Raw genomic sequence first — 12,795 nt, 5'->3', positions numbered from 1 at the left:
AAGAAAATGGCCCAGTTTCACCCTAATTTTTAAAAATATCTTCCTTTTTAGCACCAGTGAAACCAGTGCTGGATTAGGCCAGGTCTGATAATCTGCTATGAGTTTGCAGCTTCTGAATTAGTGAATGAGGGGGCTTGGGTAGCAGAAAAAGTAGAAAAAGGAGCCTGAACAAGAAGATATAGAGACAGGAATAATGAAGAAAGGGGCATTTGGGGCATAGTTTAGGCGGAGTAGGAAGTCTGCTGCTGGAGAGAAGTACTCTTAAAATAGATAAACTTGGATCAGTATCATTGGGAAAAATTGAGCATGGTCTAGAATTCCAAGAAATATGATATTTCTTCTGTAAAAAATGAAGAATTTTTATCATAGAAAGTGATATAATTAATCTGGTAGTTGTAGATGAATATGAGAATAGAAAAGCAATACTTGTGGTTTTTTGGTTTGTTTTTGGTTTATTATTTTATTTTATTTTTTTATTTTTTATTTTTTATTTTTTTATTTTATAAGAGCCTCATCTTTGGGGCACCTGGGTGGTGCAGTCAGTTAAGCTTCCAACTCTTGGTTTCAGCTCAGGTTGTGATTTCCGAATCCTGGGATTGAGCCCTGTGTTGGGCTACACACTCAGTGAAGAGTCTGCTTAAGACTCCCCCTCCCACTCCCTCTGCTGCTCCCCCCTATACACTCTGTCTCTAAAATAAATAAATAAATAAATCTTTTTTTTTTTTTAAAGCTTCATCCTTGGTGCCAGGCTGTCAGGGTTTGTATCTGATTCACCATTTTATAACTCTGCTACTGTGAAGAAATGTTATCTTTCTGGGTCTCATGATAATACAATTATTGTGAAGATTAAATGAATTACTGATTATGAAGTGTTAAGGTAGTGCCAAGCACTTAGGAAGCATTCAAAGCAACGTTAGCTGTTATCCTCAGTGTTCAGATAAAGGAAATGAGCAGCAGAAACATTGGTTAAGAAGATACTAGAAAATGCAGATGCAAATTGTTTAATGAAAGAATCAGACATTTGATAGCTTTAAAAAGAAAGTGTAAAAGTAAAGACTGAGGTCTTTTTTGTTTTGTTTTGTTTTGTTTTGTTTTTTGTTTTTTAACTTGACTAATAAGAAAAATGTCCCACTTTGACAAAAATAAGGAATTCTAAAGAATCTTGTGATCAGGAGTAAATGAGTTCAGCTTCGCATGTGTAGAATTTGAGATAAAATATAAATATATGCTGTCAGCAGTTAAAGATATGGGACAAGAGGTAGATTGTAATTTGAATATGGTACATTTACTGAATAGTGAATGATGTGCAGCATTTTATGTTCAGTGTTTTGGAAAAAAAAACAGATATGCAAAACAAAATCTAGGTCATTCATCAAACAATATGCAGTTTATTTAACACAGAAAATCAGACAAGGAAAATTAGATAAGGATGACCATTCCACCAGGTAAGCACTAAAGAAATGGTGGCAACAGTGCTCTGGATGTTCACAGAAGAGAAAGATAATGTTGGATATGGAGTAGCATCAGAGGCTTTGAAAAAGGCTTTCTACAGGATGCGGTGATGTGGTACAGAGTTGGAGGGGAGAAAGTAATCTTGAGAAAACAGGTACTGTGGAATGTATGGGGCATATTGGGGAACCAGGTTCCAGTCACTTTGGCTGGAATATGGGGTTTCTTTGGATCTACACATTGTTAAAGCAGAAAAAAATGGTTAGGAATATATTACAGAAGGTCTTTTAAAAAATATTTATTTACTTACTTATTCATGAGAGACACAGAGAGAGGCAGAGACACAGGCAAAGGGAGAAGCAGGCTCTATGCAGGGAGCTCGATGTGGGACTCAATCCCAGGACTCCGGGATCACACCCTGAGCCAAAGGCAGATGCTCAACTGCTGAGCAATCCAGGCGTCCCATACAGAAGGTCTTAATGTCAGGATGATGACTTTTTTTTTTTTAATGCATAAGGTGAAGAGTGGGCACTGAGCATTTTGGCAGTGCAGTAATACACAGATTCTCTGCTTTTGAAAGAATGCCATTTTCAAATAGGACTGAGTAGATAGAAAAGGCAGATAATTACATGAGATACAATCTACATGATTTAGCATGGACTATGTGAAGATAGTGAGTTGAAGGAGATGAGATGTGCATTTAAGGAAAGCAGCACAGTCGGGCAAAGCAGCTGGTGCCCAGGAAAACATCTGCAACTCAGAAAAGAGACTCAGCTTTAAACTGCAAATTTAATAATCACCTAGAAATCATTGTTGAAACCAGAAGGGAATGAGATTGTCAAAGGAGCAAAACCAGAAGCAGAGAAAGGGATTCAGTGTTAGAGACATGGGTGATACATACACAGAAGGAATAGGAGGAAGAAGAAAACTTAGCAAAAAGGATAGAAAAAAGTGTTCATTGATGTAAAGAAGGAGCCAAAATAGGTCACTGTCATGGAAAACAAAGACACAAGAATGCCAGGCAGCAGAGAGCCAAAATTATGACTGGAGTTGAGTTCCTGGGCCTCCTTCAAAGAAAAGGGAGTCTGAGGAAAAAGCACACTGAGCTCCATCCAATACTGGGGAAGGCCTTACATTGTAGGGGACAGAATAGGAACAACCAGAAAGAAAGCAGAAGTCTAAAATATTCCCAACTACAACTAAAAATGCAATTGGATTTCTTGGAAACTTATCTATATAATATATCTCTACATAAATTATTTGGATTTTAAAAGTTATTTACTTCTAATGGAAATGTCTGGTTCTATGTAGACATATCTTGATAATATAAGTCCATTACACTAAGAAACCATTCTGTAGTTCGAGATTTATCATCCTTGGCACTAATGACATTTTGGGCTATTGTGTCGTTTAGGACTGTTCCATGATTACAAGATGTTCAGTATCCCTAGCTTCTGCCCACTAGATGGCATAGCATCCCTCAGCAGTTGTGACAATCCCAAATTTCTTCAGTTATCAAATATTCTTTGAAGGGCAAGATTGTCCCCTCTCCCCTGCATTTGGGGAACCACTGCTATAGTTTAACAGTGGCCAGAGTAAGGTTGTTGCTGCTGTTGCTTCTTATTTCCTGGAGAATAAAATTATAGTTACCAGATTTGTGACATAAAGATGTCATAGACACATACATAAACATATATATATATATTGGCAGAAAGAAAAAGTTACGCTTTTAAGTATCTAACGAGTGGAAGAGGCTGAAGTTATAAAACCACAAAATAAATTAACCATTATATCTAAACAGATATGCCAGAGGGTAGTATTTCCATTTAGTGGCAAATACAATTAAGCAGACATTCAGTTTGAAGCAAATAAAATCCTCCATATATCTGGTGGCATCTTTACACTGATATAAATTGCAGCGAGAAGCAATTTGTATAAATCACTATTATTCCACAGAGAGATATATAGACCAAGCAAATCTAATGTGACAGATGTTATAAATGTCGTCATTATGGTTTTTCATTTCAATTCAAACAGTTCATAGACTTCCTCCACTGATTGTATTAAAGAGGGGATTGGATCTTCTCTTTTCAAAAAAGAAACAACCTTGTCACACAGTAAATTTGTTCACTCAAATTGAGCCTTTTACCTTCCTGTGGATAAAATGCGCTCTGCAATATGGTATTCAAAACAAATACCTTGGATCAGAAATAGTCTATATCTGAAATCACAGATCAAGACAAAACAAGAAAGACAAAAATCTAGTCTGTATGTAAACAATTTTAGATAAGTCTATGCAAAATAATGATTTTATATTTTTTCATATCAATAAATTTCAAAATGCACAATACAGGACCATATCAATGGTTTATAGAGGTCTCAATTCCTATATGTAGACACTGTAAGAGCTGTCTTGTAGCAGAAGTTGGCAATTTCTTTTCATTCCCTCAAATACAGTAGATGACGTAGAGCAAAATTTATCTGTCTGTATATGTAGGTCTGTAAGGCTATTTCATGAAAAATATTATTTCCCCTTAAGATCTTTCCTAAAATAACAGTATACTGCTATCTATTAGGGGTGAGTTGACTATGTAATCTTAACTATAAAATGCAGACTCTATTTTAAGACCCTCTCAGAATAGTAAGTTTAATACTTGTAATATTTATATACATATTCCTGTATATAACATTTATGAATGTGATTTATTATATATATAAAATCAAAATATAGCAACATTAAAGATTACTCTTTTGAATGAGCAGCTACCTATAAAACCAGTGTATCCTGGGGTTTAGTAGATAGTATGGACCGAATTGTATCCCCCTAAGAATTCATATACTGAAGTCCTAACCCCCCAGTATGACTGTATTTGGAGACAGGGCCTATATTAAGATAATTAAGATTAAATGAGGTCTTAAGATTGAGGCCCTAATCCAATATGACTGGTGTATTTATAAGAGGAAGGGACACTAGGGAAGCATGCATGCCCAGAGAAAAGGCCATCTGAAAACCAAGGAGAGAGGCCTCATGAGAAACCCAATATACTGACCACTTAATGTTGGACTTCCAGCCTCTAGAACCATGAGAAAATAAATTTCTGTTGCGAAAGGCATCCAGTTTGTGCTTGTGATATTTTGTTACAGCAGCCCTAGAAGACGAATGTAATGTAATGTTTGCCCAAAGTTCCCAGAACTTTTATGCTCACTGCTCCCACCTCTTAGACATATAAGAACATACAGAATTCAAAAGATTCCTCCTCTGCAAATATCCCTCAAGTGCCTTATGAATACATATGCTTCTATGCACATATGAGAATTGAGTAAAACTTTGTTCTTGCCCAGCGGAATAGCAATGAATGTAGCCTGTCAAGCCAGAGCTCTAAACCACTGGTTTTAAGGTTAGTTGCCCAGGAAAGTTTGGGCTACTGTCTTCTCAGGGTATTGCCCCACAAAATGGTACTAGAAAATTTGACACAGCTGCCACTGTCTTGGAGGACTAGTTTGGAAAATGCTTTGCTGCCATCATATTCTAGATGTCGTTTCTTATTTATTTATTTATTTATTTATTTATTTATTTATTTATTTATTTATTTATGATAGTCACAGAGAGAGAGAGAGAGAGAGGCAGAGACACAGGCAGAGGGAGAAGCAGGCTCCATGCACCGGGAGCCCGATGTGGGATTCGATCCTGGGTCTCCAGGATCGCCCCTGGGCCAAAGGCAGGCGCCAAACCACTGCGCCACCCAGGGATCCTTAGATGTCGTTTCTACAAAAAAAAAAGGGGGGGGGGCTGCTACCACATTTGTGGCAGTTGTGCATAGATCTAAAAGCAGCAGGGGCAAACAAAACAAAACAAAACAAAACAAAACAAAACAAAACAAAAAAACACCTAGCCACATGGAGCTTGTAATCTAATGAGAGAAGTAGCAATTCAGTAAATTATATTGTAGTTAAAAAAGAGCATTTTCAGGTAACTGAAGTACATAATGTAATCGTGGAGGCTGAAAAGGTTTCTCTAGAAGAAAGCTGAAACCAGAATGATGACTAAGTCAGTTACTTGGAGAATTAACCAGTGAACCACACCAGTGAAGATGTGAGGAAGCACCGAGCTGGGGAATCCCAGGCAATAGGATGCCTACATGCCACACAACAGGGCGCATGCACAAAGGGGCTGGACAGGCAGTGGGAGAAAAGGCTGGTGAGAATATATCTCCAGTAGGGCAGGTGCAGAGCCCATGGAATATGAACCTTACAAACCACTGTTCGTGTCTGGCTAAAAGTGAAATCTACTTTGTGATGCTTCCAGATGATTAATTCTGCTATGCCAAATAATTTTGAAATAAATTACCTTGAAGCAATAATTTAATGTGTATTTTGGCAGTAATTGAGTGGTCAAATGAGATTAATTCGGTTGAATATATGAAAGTATTTCTTTGGAGCTGGTGCAGAAATTGCCTGTGTTTCATCTGTTGCTTGAAATAGATGCTGGTGGGTATTTGAAATACTTAAGGTATTTGAAATGGACCCAGAGTGTGTTCAAAATATGCAAAACTCTGACTCCTGATAAGACTCTTCACTTGCCCACATGGAATGGGTTGTCTCCTAGTTTGCTATAGCCCAGATGTCAGCTGTGTGAAGAATTACAGCTTCTGAGACTAATTCTTTGCCTAACTAGAGTTGAGCTGAGTTTGGGAGTTGAGACTTCTAATACCGACCTGCCGTATATGCTGTGCTCCCAGCTGAAAGGTGAAAGCATGTGATTGTCTTTGTGTTAAACACCTGCTTAGTCTTAGATATAAGAACTGTATCTTCAATGGCAGGTCAACAAAAGTAGTAAATATACCCTCAGTTCATGTTGTTACTAAATAAAGATTCCTGCTTACTTTTAAAATAATTTCCAAGTCAGAGTAGCTTTTGAAAGTTGGAACCAGCCGGTGCCTCAGCCCCAATCTATTATAACCCAGTCTGATAATTTCAGCAAATGAGTCTTAAATGCAAATGGCTCAACAATGCTTGTAGCCTATAATTTATTTCCAAGACACTTATTATTATCTACCCTAGAGCTGTTGAAATTGTTAAAGCTAGAAAAATAGTGATGCCTTTAAAAATGAAAACTAAGTAATTAGGGATGGCCCTCAAAATACCCTCCCGGTGATCACAGGATACATAAAGCAAAGATAATTGGTGAAATAAGACTTTAAGTCTTTATCCTTGTTGAGCTACCTGGTAAGCCTCTATAGTAAAGATTTAAACATTATGGGTAAAAGAAGTTCTGGTTGGCCCATATTTTATTCTCATGTATTTCCCACTCAACCCTACACTAACAAAAACCAATAATTTTCTCCCAGGCTACATGCATAGCATAATCTTGATAACATATATAGTCAATGCTCAGTAATAAGACCTATCCTGGGTATGATGCACAAGAGAACCATTTTCCCTCCAAGGGGAATATCATTTAATGGAAGAGAAGGAAATCTTCATAAATATAATACCAACTATGAACTGGCAGGTGCTAAGAGTAAAGGATAAGAAGTACCATTAGACCAAGATTTGGTGCCAGTTGATCATTAAATAAGAAACGGAAGGAAAATATAAAGGGATTTTTCATAAAATTAAATATATTTAGTTGAAAAGATTCAACTTAGGAGTGCCAAAGTAGCTCAAACAGTTAAGCCTCTGACTCTTGATTTTAACTCAGGTCATGATCTTAGGGTGATGAGAACCCACCCTGCTTCAGGCTCAGGAGCTAGATGTGGAGCCTGCTTAAGTTTCTCTGTCTCCCTCTCCGTTTGCCCCTCCCCCTCCCAGCATGTGCGTGGGTGCATGCTCTCTCTCTCTCTCTCTCTCTTTCTCTCTTTCACAAAGAAAAAAAAAGTGACTCAATTTTAAGATGGAAGTCCTTCCTGATTTTTTTTTTTTGTTTGTTTTGGAGGGGAGGAAGTGAACATAATTATTTTATAAAAAAGATAGTGTTATAGACGGTAAGGCGAAAAATCCAGTGATGAACGCAGAATCTCTTTACTGGATAAGTTCCTCTAAATACCTGAGATCCATTGTTTTGGGATCCAAAGAGGAACAATTCAGTACCTGTATTTAAGTACATCTTCATAAAGGAAGTGGCTTTGAGTTAGGTCTGCCTTAAATAGAGTACTCAGCATTCTGATTTTGTTCTTTGCTATCCACAATTAATAACTATAATATTGTTGATAGGAAAATAAATATTAAACAGATCACTCTGGTCACCTTAACATATAACTAGTACTAGAATATTCTCTACAATCAAGAGCTGTAACTCTAAAAAAAAATTAAAAAAAAAAAAGAGCTGTAACTCTTACATATTATGAAGTCTCTTTTGTGAAAGAAATAGAAATCAAGGAAAGATGTAAACACTAAATAGAAGAACCTATGAGTTTCCCCTAGAACCTAAAGCTGGATCTCAACAACAACAATAACGAACGAATGAAAGAAAGAAAGAAAGAAAGAAAGAAAGAAAGAAAGAAAGAAAAGAAAAGAGAAAGAAAGAAAGAAAGAAAAGAGAAAAAAAAGAAAGAAAGAAGAAAGAAAAGAGAGAAAGAAAGAAGAAAGAAAAAGCTCAAAGGCACAGGCATAACACAACTCTCAATTTCACTTGTTCCAGTTCAAGTTATCAACAGAAACTAACTTTCTAAGTGTTATTCTCAGGAGATTTCTGCTTGAAACAGATGATTCCTTCCCATAAAATTAATTTTACTTGGGATGTAGAAGGGGCAATGGACACATTGGTTTGTATAAAATAATAGCCATATGTCAGATACTATTTTAAAAGCAGTACTAGTATCACTATCATTACATTGTATTATAGAATCAGTATTGTATTTGTTATTTAATCCAGCAGCAATTCAGTGAAGAAGCATTATAGCCATTATCCTCAATTTAAAGATGAGAAAACTAAGGTCCAGAAAGGTTAAGATCCTTGCTCAAGGTCGTACAACACTTACGTGGAAGAACTTGAGTCTAAACTCATGTAAGTTGGCTGTGCAATCAAAACTTATGTCACAGGACTCCTGAGCCCTCATAGCTGTGAATCAGAGCACAATTATCTCAAAAAGGGGGATCATTGTGAGCTGGAGAGACTATAAAAGAAAAGCTATTCTAGTTGTAACCACCGAAAGGTACAGACATAGAAATGGTAGAAAGCTTCAGTTTTTCAAAACCACTACAAATGAAAATTGAGTTTTTAGAATGTGCAATTAGAGTATGAATTCAGATACAGCATATTATTAAACTTACTCTTATGTTGAGGAAGTTATGCAAATATGTTCTACTTGACAGAAAAAACAATTAGTATCAAAATAGGGATAATTGTCATGCTGAATTCTTTCTCCTTAAAACTGCAATATTCTAACAAAATTAGAATAACAATTTACCAAGATTTTAGTAGCCACACTTTAATAAATACTGCTATTTTAGACATTGGACTATATCATGACCATAGGCTTTCATATGCCAATTATAAACAAGTTAAATACCAAAAGACAATTAGTGCAAGGCTATCATTGTGATGAAAGACAACATCCAAGATGAGCTAGGAAAATATAAAAGTATTTAAAAAAATATAAATTGGTATACATGGATACTGGTAAACTCTCCTGATCTAGGAAAATAAGCCCTTCAAAGTTGAATTTGCTATGAATGTCTTAAATAAATATCCAAGGAAAAGTAATAAATAAACTAAAAGGTAAAGGAGTCAATTTTCCTTTATATGAACCTAAAAGCAGGTTAAAAAGTAGATCGAATATATATAAAATTATATCAAACAGCATTTTTATTGTAAAATATTAAAAAAAAGAAAAGGAAGAATGAAAAAATGTTTCTAAGGAAGATAAAAATCAAAGTTAGAAAAAAGAAAAATAAAATCCCAGATACATTTATTAGCTATTGAAGTAGTTATATTGAGTGTTTCAGATTAGATGTAACTGAACTGAAAATACATTTCCATTGATACTAGTAGGTACATAGTTTAATTCTTATAATTGAAACATTTCCATCATGAAAATAATCTTTTCATAAATATGTTAAGACTTAGATAAACTTGAATTAAAAGTGCACTCGATCTAAAGTGAAAATGGAGAAGTTTTCAACTCTCTTGGAGTTGGAAATGGGAGAAACACCGTCCCAGGGGTACGTTCCCCTTTTTACTCTTACAGATCTAGAGATCTTGGCCTGGTGATTCTATAGGAACCTCCAGTTAGATGTGTCCCCAACTCCGCTCATTATCTTTTTTCTCAAACCAGATCCACACATCTTTTCAGTTCTTCTCCTTTTTGTTTCCATAGCCACTTCCCCTTTGCCTCTATTACCCTACACCCTGTTCTATGCTACTAAAATATAAATCTGACTTGTGCTCTGCTTAAGCACGCAAAATGGATCTCCGTGCCTTTGGGTAATGTCTACACTGTTTAATATGCTACGGATAACTCTTTATAATCTAGCTCCTCTCTCCTTCTCAAGAAGCCCATTCTTTAGTTCCACTTAAACTTATGTTTCCAAATATATCAGGTATCCTATACCATGACACCCTACCTGTGTTTCCTCTGCTCAGAATGACATTCCCCAGTCTGTCTCAAAACTTATCTCCAAATCCTTTGGACAGACATCACCTAGTCATCCTAGGCAAACTTAGCATATTTGATTTTTCAATATATTCTGAACATGCTACCTAATAATACTATCTAAACTTTTTATTGTATCACAGCACTTACGAGTCCTCCTTCCCCATAATAGATTATAAATTCCTTGATGGCAACATTCCTATCCCAACATCTAATGCACAACCTTGCTAAGTAGATATGATTACATACTACTGTCCTACCAGTTGTGGCACAATATCCTGGATAAACTAGAAAAGATGGAGGCACTTCAGATTGTAATGACTTGTGAAATTTGTTATCCTCTCAGTCAATAGTCTATCAAAACAAAGTAAATGGAGCTCTTATGGTCATCTCAAAGGTGTATATTTTGTCATAAGTATATATCCTAAATACCTTTCACCTCTTTTTATAGTTTGCTTTACAGATTTTAGCCTTTTCCGTATGTTAACAATCCCATTATTTTAAATAATGACAGTGTCTTTAGAATAATACTGAATAATAGCAATCATACTGGGTACCCTTGACATATTCCTGTCAAAAATGTATGATCATGATACATTTTTTAAAACAAATGTTTGGTTTGGATGCTAATATTTTTTTTAAAGTTATTTACATCAATGGGCACAGTTAGCTGTAGTTTTCCTTTTTATTTATTTTTGGTCTTTCATTTTAAATCTTTATTTTCATTTTCTATTATTTATCTTGTGTTTACATATCTATTCACTGTAACAAAACTAATCTTTAAGGGTTATGTTTTTCTTAATTTACATTTGTCTAATCCCCTTATTCTCATCTTTCCACACATGTCAATCCTTACCTCCTACCGAGAATGTAGGCATTATTCAAAATTCCCCGTGATCTCATAGTAGTATATAAAATTTATGTTTATAAAATGTATATGATTTATTTATATTTATATGAATATATATTAATGTATACTCATATTTATATGTTTTATATATAAATATATACAAATATATTTAAAACAAAAGTTTTGGGTGATTTTTTTTAAGTGAAAATTAAATACTCTACCTCCTTTTCCTACTCCTCACTTTATTTACTCGATATTTCATGGAAATATTTCCAAGTCAAATAGTAACTCTAATTCTCATGGCTGTATCATATCCCATGATGTGCAGATACCATCATTTATTAAACAGTCTTCATTATAAGGAATTTGTCACTCTTTTTTCTTTTTCTATGAAAATTCTACAGTTAACACCATTGCATATATGTGCTTATGCATTGGTGCTTTAATTTCTGTTTTGGTTTCCTAGGAAATACATTTTTGGAAACCTGTAAATGTATATTTGATTCTTTTCCAGTGAATATTTAATAGCATATCATACATGCCAAATACTGCACAAATCATAAATGTACACCACATAGTTTAACATATACAAAATTAACACTATTCCATTGTTGAACTTTACATAGAATCATGCGGTATACATTCCATTGTATATGATTTCTTTTGCTTAACCTATGTGTGAAATTAATCTTCATTTCATGTAAAAATATTGACATCATTGTCATTTTATGGCACTCCATTGTATTAACTGACCACACTTTACCCAATCCTCCATCAAACATTTGGGTTGTTTCTATTTTAGGGTTATAAATAATGGCATATTTATGTATATTCTTCTACATATCTCTTAGGTCCATTTATACAAATAAATGGAATCTATGGGTCATTGGATGTGCTTTTATTCTATTTTAGTGGAAATTGCTACAAAGTTTATAGAAGGTCACAGTACAAATTTACACTCCCTTTGTTAATTTACAAGGGCTTCCATTATGCCATACTCTTACCCTTGATACTATCTTATTTTACATTTATTTTTATTTTTACCATTTTGCAAATGTATCGTGATATCTCATTGTAGTTTCAGCTTTGGTTTGTTGAGGACTAATGAAATTTACTACTTTTTCATTAATTGACCATTTGGATATTGTTTTATAACTTGTTCAGGTCTTTGGTTTATTTTCCTATTGTATTGTCTTCCTTTTATTGGTTCATAATAGTTCATATGTTCTGGATGCATATATCTTCTTGCTTTACCTTTTCACTTTCTGTAATGGTGTCTTTTGATTAATAAATACTTTAAATGTTAATATAATTTATCTATTAGTCTTTTATTTCATAGTTTATGTTTCTATGTCCAGCATAAGAAATCTTTGCCAACCCAAAACTTATTACGATATTATAACATATTTGCTTCCAAAAGTTTTATTGCTTTATCTATGACATTCAGATTTACAGTCCTTCTGGAACTGATTTTTGCATATGGTGTGAGGTACGTGTCAAGATTAAATATTTTTCTATATGGGTATCCAGTAGACTCAGCATCAATTACTGAAAAGACAATTCTTGCTATATTATAGAGTCCTCTTTGATATAAATTAAAGATGTGTAGAGCCTTTTTTAGATTCTCTATTTTATTCATTTGATTTATTAGTCTGTTTTGCATCAACACTACATGGCCTTAATTGGTGTTGCTTTATAATAAGTTTTGATATCTGGTATTAACATTCCTCCAATTGTGTTCTTCTTTTACAGCTTTGTCTTGTATGTTCTTGGCCTATTGTATTGTATTCTCATATATATTTAAGAACCAGCTTGTGAATTTATACAAACATATATTTTGAAATTTCCTTTAATTTACTGATAAATTTGGAGATAATTAACATTTTTATAATTCTTACTATT

At 34.4% G+C, this 12,795-nt stretch overlaps 1 long non-coding RNA gene across 1 annotated transcript in view; it reads right to left on the bottom strand.

Moving 5' to 3' along the window:
• Positions 1-12,795, bottom strand: part of LOC140611933 (uncharacterized) — an 84,405-nt gene that overhangs the window by 50,576 nt on the left and 21,034 nt on the right. The gene's annotated exons all lie outside the window — the stretch shown is intronic.

Source organism: Canis lupus, chromosome 20, assembly GCF_048164855.1.
Source record: "Canis lupus baileyi chromosome 20, mCanLup2.hap1, whole genome shotgun sequence".
Lineage (NCBI taxonomy): Eukaryota > Metazoa > Chordata > Mammalia > Carnivora > Canidae > Canis > Canis lupus.
Note: the sequence above shows the minus strand (reverse complement) of the source record. Positions and strands in the feature narration are given on the sequence as shown.